Here is an 11633-nt window from a genome sequence, read left to right as displayed (position 1 = left end):
AGAAATTGGTAATTAATGTAATACTAAGTATTAGTTTAGTAGAAACTATTACATAATATTAAAATTAAATTAAATTTATCTAGGATGCCGCGATCGGTATTTTTCACAGGAAAAAAGCAACAGGGCTATTGTTTTGTTTTTTCTTGTAAAGCTGGACAATCGACGTTCCAAATTTAAAATTATTAATTTCATTTTTAATGAATACTTAGGTATTCCTATCACTAATATTAATAAAAATAAATATGTTTTCTAAGAACATTACCTACTTGTAATAATTTTAAAGACATACTTGGATATAAAGTCGTCTTATTACCGTATACAACAACTACAACTCAGATGGACTGAGGAATTTCGGGACGCTTCTATTATTATGGTAATGCAGTGAAACTACTGAGGCTGCTCGTTCTCATTAGATAGAATACATGAAGGAGGGACGGGACCAGAAAACTTTAACATTATAGAGATAATAATAGATAATAAACCTTTAATAATTTTAGAAATTAAGAGTGCAAAAAAATTATACACCTTCAGAGTATTATACATATATGAGGTAGTTAGAGGCGATGATAATAGTTACACGATATATGTAGCTCTTAACATCGCGCAACATTTGCTCTCAGGTACTTATATTCAATTCATCACAGCAGTAGGCGAGGCTACCACCATCTTTCTGATTACTTTTGTTGCTGACATTACCGGAGAGTCAGAAATATTATTGTATAAATGATGAATATTATAGAAATATTATGATAATTTAATAAACATTTTTTTTATCTGCATGACACGAAAACAATCTAAGTCGGGGTACCAAACTCTAAAACCACAATCACTATTGTAAAATAAATAGGATATATTTTTTTTTATTAATTTGTAATAAAAATAAAATTATTACTACTGTGCCAAATAAAAAAATCAGTCGAATTTATATTAGATATTCGCTCTTGACCGATTTTTCTGTATATAGAATAGATAGTAGTAATTTTTATTACTTTGCTTATTTATATCTATGACTGTGGCGTAATATAGAGATTGGGCAGAATAGTGTATGCTATTGAAGTCGTAGTCTATGTGCATGTATTTTCACATACAAACCTTCGGGAATTCATTTACCTAATGATAGTAAAAAAAGTAATACAATTGCGTGGCTTAGAGATAAGCAGAGTAATAACTGAATCAGAGAATTCTCTTTGAAGATACAAAGAAAATTCTGTTCATAGATATTGTGTTAAATAATTACTTGCTTATTACTTGCATTTCCTGCGAAAACAGTAAAATAATTAAATTGTACGTACTTTATAGATAGATAGTAGACATACCTATATGGGTAAGTTAAATATAGATATAGGTATAGCTACATATCTTCTGATTAGGAAATGCTGATCTCGCGTATGTCAATTAAACTACTAGTGAATAATGCCAGGATGCGCAACGAAATCAGGACAACTAGCCCTATGTATAGTAGGATATAGGTAGCACTGTAGTTTACATAGGGATCTCGTCGAAACCAATTTACTAGTACTAAAAAGGAAGTCAATAAAATCCCCCATTATTAGTAATCTTTTCCTCCTTCCATTGTCTGTATAACATAATCAAACATAAAATGATTTAGAATCGTTTCACTAAACTTGATAGAGCTATCATCTACAATTATGGACATTGGGGTAAATATAAAAACCTTTATAAAAACCTTCACGCAAAGGGCATGTGTCTCTATGATTATTTATATTTTACTGGGTTATATATTTACAAAAAAATGTACCTATTTAAGTATTTGTATAAGATTTTGCGTAAGATAAGCTCTGCGATCTTGAGATTAGAGGGCGCTGTCTTGATGGAGATGTATTGTCCAGGGTCCATTTATTATTATATGCAATTTACAATATTGAAATTCTTGTAGGTTTTTGTTTTACAAGGCATAGCATGATTGGCACTATTAATTGCACATGTATAAGTTCCATGTATATATTAATATAATGTACTATTGCAACATTGTGTAATGTAAATTATAGAGATAAATATCTTTATTTTGTAAAAGGTACCTATACATATTTATTAACAACACACATATGTAAATACCTATCACAGACACATAAATTGTTATCTGTAGTAGACTGCAGTGTGAGTGCCTACAGTACAACTAGTAGATGCATTTATTTGAATAAATGTGATACATTCTTATAATCTTAATAATATTATAGAGTATAGATGGATGTTTGTGACTCTTTAATGGAAAAACTACTTAACGGATTTTGATGAAATTTTATACATATATTTTTAGCTTATACATCAGAATAACATATAGGCTATAAATTTTATGCGGGTAAAATCGCCACATCTGGTAGGTTTATATATCTATAACAATATTATTGTACATGTTATTATACATATGTGTATATCTATGACAATATTACACTTGTTTTTGAAACCTTATGTTCAAATGCATTATCTATTTCTGGAGTTCGTACCAACTAGTCATTGTAGTGTACTATAGCATCATCTTGATTCATTATAACAAAATAAATCAAGAATAAATATTGAAATATCTCGATGCCTCGCGATTAGATACCTCTGTCTCGGGTGCACGCAGATCCTACCTTCCTTCCTTCACGTCGATCCTCACATAACACAAACTTTTGTAGGTATATAAGAGCATGACTAATTGTGTTAATTTGGATATTTTCTGCATATATTGTTTTTCAAATTTAGATAAATATGTATTATTATCAATCGTTTAGTACCCATAATTTAATCTTACTAGTTTTTACTAGATGACACTGTGTGTGTGTGTGTGTGTGTTTAGAGGTAAAGTAAATATCAAACAGCATATTTAAGACCATTGTCAATAGTTTGGGTGAAAAAAGTATCATAGGAATTTTGATGATATTTTAATGCAAATAAGGCAATAGTAAGCCTTCAATGACCCTTTCCAATTCTGAAAGAGATTGTTTCCATACAAACGTTGGGTGTCTGTTGTTATGGTAATTTGTGAAAGTTCGACAATCCTTTAGTCATGCTTGTGAGGGTGGTTTCTGTTACATTTCCTAGGCAATATAAAAAATTATTATTCAATAAACTGGAATAACAATTCTCTTATACACTACTAAACAGCAAAAGTTCCTAAAAACATACTGCAAATCGATAGACTCTTCTATGTACTTAATTTACACTTATATTTAAGGTAGTTTTAAGGTATTTATGGAGCCAATGGGTGCCTGTCTTAATTAATGTGACTGTGCCTGTTAATTCTATTGCTGCACACAGGGTTGTGTAGTTTAAATCTATTTTGATAGAATTCTGATTTGATTGTATGAAGATATAGGAGTGAACTCTTTCATTCTTCTCTATCCTACTGCCCAAGATCTTGATCCATGAAATTCTTGTGACGCCTTTAGCAAATGATCATGACCTGCGGTAGTCGCTTAATATCAGGCGAAATATATGGTATATTGTGATTTTAGGTACCTATATAAAAATAGAAACTTATCACAATGCTGACATTATCGTATTAACCATTAGGTATATATACGACTATACCTATTATACTATATGACCTGCAACAATGATACAATACGATACAATGACACAGTGCCTTTGAAAAACTAAACAAACAATATGTATATAGCTATAAAGTTATACAAGAACCGGTTGCCAACTGCGAGAAATAGACGCAATGGATCTCAGTATGGAGAAGACGAGCTTAGAGTTTTGACGTGTAGAACGCTTATGAATATAAATTGATAGCACTAGATATACGCAATGATCTTGAACATAAATAGTATGTAAATGAATAGGTAGATTGATACTCACGTGCGATGCTGAACAGACGTCGCGTCGCATATCAACAAGTCGCAGTCGCATCGTGCTCATGTCGCATGTCTCGTGCGTCTATACCGCATGTCGCGTCTTAATCGCATCAACACACTGTACGGTGCACTCGTTCACAAATGTCCTTCCGTCTTGACACTATCACTCGCGTATCTACGCTCGCGAATGCGGACTGATTTTTTTTTTCTCGCGTAACGGCCCATTAAACTTGTAGATTTCTATCTCACTCACTGCCACGATAGCAATAAGAAGCGAGACAAAGAAAGGTTGTGGTTTATGGGTTGTTGATAGAATTGGTATCCGCTACGTAACGTACCGCCGCCGTGTTGCATATTTTTATATGATGTGGCTTTGCACTGGCGTGCGAAATATGACTACTTATATCGCGCCTGCAGCGACAAAAATAAAAAAAAAACTGTAGAACACATTTAACAGACAATAACTATGTAATAATTTTATACTCCTGAAGTAAATTAGATTAAGTTGAAGTATTCGGATTTGTATGTCTTTACATTATGTATACAGATTTACTATTTACGTGCCTTCTACACCTAACTCCTTCTAAGTTGCAGAACCTTAGAAATTTCATCAAAATGATGAAATTTTGTATTATTTTATAGGTTTTTGAGTTAGTTAATTAGGTTTGAAAATATAATTGGACATGGTTGGTGATGTTGCTATCGGTATATTACCAAATTTGATTTGTTTTTTTTTTGAACAATTGTCAACATTTTTATATACAGGTCCGGCTATTTATCTAGGCAATAAAAAGAATGGCTCAAATTTTTGTAATGTTTAAAAATAAATTGCATTAATAGATCTATCTTATTACCAGTTCTAGTCCCATTCTAGATGAAACTTACCTAAAGAGTAGACAAAGAAAAATCTTTAATGTAAATTACGAATAATTAATTCGCAAACATTTTAAATTCATGATTTTTTGTGATTGGATCACTAGAACGTCCAAACCAATATTTAAGTAATATAGCTTATTGTTTATTTATATGTAATATATGTTACACTCCCAGTATTATGAAAAAAATTGTACATTAATCTCATCTAAACATTTTTTTTATCTTAAAAGCCCTCACCTGAACAAGGCCACACCGTACGGAATTATAACGCCAAAAGATGTTTAGGAAATACCTATAGGCGTCACCCAGAGCGCAGCCGTACATCTTGCTTTATATCGGCCCCGCCAGCATTGGAGAGCAGAACATCAAACGACGTTATTGCCCCCGGACGTGCCGACCGCTCTCGCCAGAAAGGGATGGGGATAGAAAAAAAAAGAGATGGGAGATTTTTGCACGTCCAATTCTTTTATTATTCTACACAACAAACATTGGGTCCGAATATTATATGCGAAGTACGACAAAGTTTGGCAAACTTAGTTGTAGGGACAGAACTTCATGCCATCTCTACATAAACATTTGGTGGATTTAGTTACCTATACTATTCACTATGTTCAATACTTGAATTTATTCTTATTATAGTAATTAAGAGTCCAATTTTATATTGATTACAAATATATAGATTATTAACTCGACTGAATGTTTTTATGAAAAACATTCATAAAAAGAATTAACCAGGGATTATGCTCCTTTTCATTATCACTTCCGTATATAATAAGGAATAATATTGGAATAGTTCCTATTGTTATCAATTTTTTAGATTAGATGAATAAGTTTTGTTGGTTACTGTTAATGTTAAGACTATCAGTTGTGTTAAAAATTCAATTATTTTTTTAACACCTATTATCTATATAAAAAATAAAAACCTTGTAATAAATATCTGATACAAACGACAAATACATATGCAATATTAAAAATATAGCTTCAAGATGAAGTCGACAGAATGTGTTATGTTATATTATTTTTTTAATTCTATAGTTAGAAAAAAGGTATTTAAAGAAGAATAAATACATATTGAAACTCATATACAAAGTTGAGCGTTCTTAAAATATAATGGAACAAATACCTCCCTATTTAGATTTAATTATCGTAATTATAAAAATTATGGGTTTATAACTGTATAACAGATGTTACGGTTATTATGGATTTTTCACATATTATAGGAAATTACTGACTTTCTTAGACAGACATCAGACTTAAAACAATGATTAGTATCATTACATGTACACGTGTAGATGAAGGAATCCATTATTAGTTAGCGAGTCGTGTTAAGTGCTATGAAAGATTAAAAAATAATGTTGATAAACTACATCTTATATATTGTTAGACGTTGCACTATTATATTGGCCTACTTTTTTTCTATATCGATTGAAATAAAAACAGAACTAACATGTACATACATATATAACGTGTACTTATATAAAATATTACATACATCTACTTATCAAAATTGAATCCTTCAAATACACGTACGCATTATAAGCAACAGCTCTGCCATTTTATTTACATTCGCGCAAATTGAATCTTTGGTTCGGCGCCAAGAGGAAGCGCGTTCACATATTCATCCCGGCCCAAAGGGGGGCGAGGGGGCCAAGATTCGATTTGCCTAATAGCAGGCGTGAGCCGGGGCTCGGGGGCGCACTCAATTACGCAGAGTGAGCCGAGGTGTCTCGTAACACTCAGTACATAATTACATTATCTGGTAAACGGTTAGAGAGGTTAGAGTTTTACGTTTCGTGAAAAAATTCCAACGACATTTTCAGAGAGGTCTTTTGAAAATGAAAAAGTAGGTTAGGTTGTTAGATAAACATTTTTACGTTATATTACGTAGACAAAAAAAAATATAAGGATGGGCTTCCTGCCACATTATTTAGTGTTTATTTATTTAAACTTTATTACGTTTTGTAAAATTAGCAACCTGACGTTGTAAGGGCTTAATCCTTACATCACCAACTGATTTGATCCCTACTTATTTTTTTATATAGGATTGAAAAGTTGATTAAGTTTTGGGCTACATACATAGCGCTGTGTAATATATACATATATACTAGGTATATGTCTACAGGTAATATGATGCGGACAATACCTACAACTTGTGATATAACTCCGAGTAATTATTGCTGCTCCGTTTACACGTTATACTGCTATCTGCCATGTAGTTATTATCCTGTAGGCTCTACACTGCTCTATATTTGTTTGAAAAATCAGCAAACTAGACGTTTATTTAATTTTTTTAACACAACTAGCATATCCGATATTCTACTTATTTTGGTAATTACTTATTATCACAGGGTATTTTATGTATGGGTATGTAAACTAAATATTACAAAGACAACGAAATATTTTAAAATTTCAGTGACATTGTTTTATCTTTAGACTGCATAAACGTATTAAAACAGGTTTGAATACCAAATTCTCGTTGGTGGAGCCAGTAAAGATTATTATTAAATAATAATCAAAATATTTAAACCATATTGAGTTTACAACTTCTGCATAAAAATGTACAAAAATACTTACATTTCCATAATTGGACAAATAAGTGTTGCTATAAAAATAAATAAACTCAAATCGAAGACGCCATTGGGAATCTGCGGTATTTGCGTTTATGATTATAAAATATACGTAGGTACATAATGAATGCTAAATCCATATTCACCAAATGAGCAGAGTTAAAATCCTTATTAAATTTTCTGCACAATTATCTCTTTCGTAAGAACTTTCTACAAACTATTAGAAATCAAATAAGAAAAGTTTAATGAAATCGGTTAAGAACGACGAATCGGTCAAGTTTTGGCATACTAAAGAAAATAGGGATTTATTTGTATACGTGTATATTCTTTAGATTTTATGTCGATCTAGTTAGATATGTAACGTAATACCTATACCTAAAGGTATTAAAGTTTAGTTTGCGGAGCGACCAGAGGAAAAGTGTAGAAGCTCTGCCAACTATGCTGTACTAAAACTTCTTGAATTAGTAGTAGATCACTTCGCTAGGCTCACTCTATCTGATTATGTGAATATTTTGGGCACTAGACTATTGTAAAAATAAAGTTCTTTTACAATAGGTAGTCATCAAGTATTTAGATTTATATAAAGACTGTCTGTTGTCAAAATAAAGAAAATAAGAAACCTTATCTGTCTTACATACTTCTGCCATCAATCACTAATGGCAACGCATAAGAAGCGCCATAGTAGATAAGTACATCACTCGTTGTATCTATAATTCTATATACATTATTCTGTTTCTAGTGATGTATGTATTGGTGATAATTATATAGGTACCTACTATTATCTGTTATCCACCAAGAGTGTAATTATACTAGGTTTCAGTGTATTTTAATTGAATTTCAGCTCTTACATACTAGTTATTTATTTTACTTATAGCTATAAATATTATAATAGTTGTTTTCGTTGCTCACCATTTGTTAAATTTAATTTGGTATTAAAAATATTCCAAATGCTAAAAAATATACCTACTAGCCTTAAAATGTTTTCCTAATATCCTTATTTATGATAAAATTAGGTACTTATATGTCTGGCAACGTAAACACGGTCAGAATATATGCCGTAACTTACACTTAATCCGTATTGGCTTTCAACATTTAATGTAGTACTGACGGGGATAAAGGCAACAAAACCGAAGCATAACAAAATGATCCGTGTTAAGGTTTTATTAAACTTTTCAAGATAAATAAGAATGGGACTTAGGCAACACTACACCATATCTGGATGAGACGACTATTGAATATTAACACAAGAAATCCACTGGTATTATACCGGGGCTAACATACCCATAACACTGTACAATAACACTAAACCACTGATTTCATTATGGCTGCATATTTACCTACTTTATATGTTCGCGCCGACTTACAAAGTAACCTTAATGTCATTGCTTAAGATATCAGAATAAAAATACATTTGTAGGTGTAAAATATTGACGATATTTTATCGTAATTAACGCTTGTATTGCTCAAGCGCAGATTTAGCTAAAGGGAAGCGGCAAGAGGACTACGATCAGCCAATAGCAGCAAGTTCCACATTTAAACTTGTAATGCGTCCAATTTAAATGGAACCATGGATGTTTCCGTATCATTTGGCGTAGAGGACTTGTTAAAGAAGGGAGAAGGGTCGTGTAGTAATGGCGGGATAATATAAAGTTGTTTCGGTTCAGTTCATTTATATGCTAATCAGTGAGGAGGCGGCTTGCTCCAGAATAACCGGTAGGTAGAAATGGTAGAGCTGCGTAAGGGCATTGCTTTGTATATGTCATGCTAACTTGATCTACAAAGTGTACTTTGTTGATATATAAAAAAATGTACAATATATATATCACTACCACAAAATATGCGAATACAAGACAGTAAATATTAAAAATAATATTCTGTACTGAGTAGCCAGCTGGTGTGGTAAATGCCTAGTAATCCTTCCCTTATTTATATCAATAAGCTTATTATGATATGGGATTGAATAAAAATAATAGAATTTTAAAATTACCTACCTACATAGTTAACTATATTCAGACCCACCTGATAGATATAACCTTATATCTATTTATTTTATATTATCATCGTCGCAATGTGAGTAAAATTAAAGTTTCATAGAATATATAACGATAGCCATACTTCCCCCAATTTATATCATTGAAATAAAGTAACAACGAACGCATTATTAGATCATGGCAGAAATATTAGTGGGTGGTCTAAGACTGTGTCGCGAGTACTAGGTACCTATATATTGTTAGTTACAGATACAAAATTATACTTGGACTCTGTAGGTGTCTATTGCTATATAAATACATTAAACTATAAAATTCAGTTAGGCTCTAGATGGCGCTATATCTGCAATGTACACTGTAATAACGGTAGAGACAAACTTTAACAATTTGAATGTATTTTAGAATTATTTCTTTTAGAATAAACAAGAATGAAATATTTTCTATAATTCTACCAATGATTCAATCACATACAAATTTTTTTGTAACTAATACTCACTTTTAAAACAGCAGCATGGTGTTTCGAAGACTTCCTCCACTAGATGTCGCTATATAACGATGGATATTAAAAGGACTGTCGTATATTATATAAATTAAAATATTCCTAGCGAACTTGTCTATTACCTGTTATTTTACACGGTGTAAAATAATATATTTTTTATATAAATAGAGCATTCGTGTGAGATACATAGATATTACGTAATTCTACATTAAACCAACTGATCAACTTAACTAACTAGCAAGCTATTTAGGTAATTTTTTTTATGAATTTTCCCTTAAAAACGACTGTAACTATATTCAGACTTATAATAAAATATTAACTATGCTAAGCACTACAGTCCACCTATAATAATCCCGTTTGTAATTAATTAAAGTATTGTTAGGTTTAATTTTCTTTTTCAGATTAGTAATTATTTTCATTCTAGACAATCCAACAGTTGTACCTATAGTATTTTTCCAAATTTGTCCATACCTACCTAAATGTTCAACCCTGGTCTTACCTAGGTACGTAGGTAAGACCAGGGTTGAACATTTAGGTTAAATTTTGTGGTACTTACTCAATATAGGTACTTACGAGTAATTTGACTAGTTACTGATAGGTATAAGTGTATTGTATTGTCCAGCCTACGTTATGAGTTACCATTCCTGAAGACCTTAGACTGCATGTTTAGTTATGCTTCCAGACCCACTAATTTTACTGCCATATCTCACCCTTCCTCACAGATGTCGACAACACGTAGCTTATATCTAGATGTCGAAGACTAGTCAATCTCGGTATAGATTATTTTATTAAGTATTTAATTCAATTAGTAACTACGTTTGTGGTTTGTTTCTCTTAGCTGATATAGATAATCAGTTGAACATTGATATCTCATCCGAGGCAGACGTTTCATGTTTACCCACACGAAACAGTACAAAAGTAATAAATGCAGTGTACATGAAACCATCAATTATTTATTCAGATGAATTTGGCATAGATAAATATTTAAAATTATTAAAAATTTGACGTTCATAAGCGGCTAAAATGTATTAAATATTTTTGAATTTTGAATTTTTAATAATACTTTATGCAGATGAAAATTTATCGAAAATTAATCTACCACGTTATCTAATCACGAAACAATCCATTAAAGTGCAACTTAGTAATATAATTGTCTCTGTTCATTGAAACGGTTAATATACTACTTATATACTATAGAACAATTAGCTATCACCTAGCTATCTGGATCCTTTGTGTTATTATCTGTGTTTAGGTATCATCTATAAGTAACGATCCTGTCTATAACAAGATTTGATAGTGATATCTATAAAGAGTCTTTATACTTACTAGAACCACAGATAACATAATATTTGCTAGAACTTAACTTATTCGGTTTTTTGTAGGGAAGGCGTTTTTAGTTAGTTTTTAATGCAGGTTTAATTTAGTTGTCTGCAATTTTGCATAAAACGGTTTGTTGTATCTAATATCCTGTCTACAATATAACTAATACAAATGTGCCTGTCATGTATTGAGTTCATCACAGTGCCAATAGGTGTCAATGTCTCGGACTATCTCAGTTGAAATAATAGTCGTGAAGATATTTTAGACAGCATATAGTGACGGACTAAAGCTACAATATGGTAATTCTTTTCATCCAAGGAGGATAAAAGTGATTATTAGTGATGTAGACTAGTATACGTACTAATGTTACTAGTGACCTCGCTTCATATTTATCCATTCACAACTCTTTACTATCCAATGGGTGTCATAAGGGGTGACAAAGGTAGCATATTACATACTTATTGGTGCTAGAGGGGAAACCTTGAAACTAAAGCGCCTAGCTAGTACAGTAGGTAAAAAAAATTTTCTTGAGAACCTTAGTCAAACAGTGTGCTGACAAGGAAGTTTTAAAAAAAAATCT

This window comes from Achroia grisella, unplaced genomic scaffold (assembly GCF_030625045.1).
Source record: "Achroia grisella isolate CSIRO2021 unplaced genomic scaffold, CSIRO_AGI_Agris_v1 utg544, whole genome shotgun sequence".
NCBI lineage: Eukaryota > Metazoa > Arthropoda > Insecta > Lepidoptera > Pyralidae > Achroia > Achroia grisella.
The sequence above is the reverse complement of the archived record's forward strand: the minus strand, read 5'-3'. Positions refer to the sequence as shown.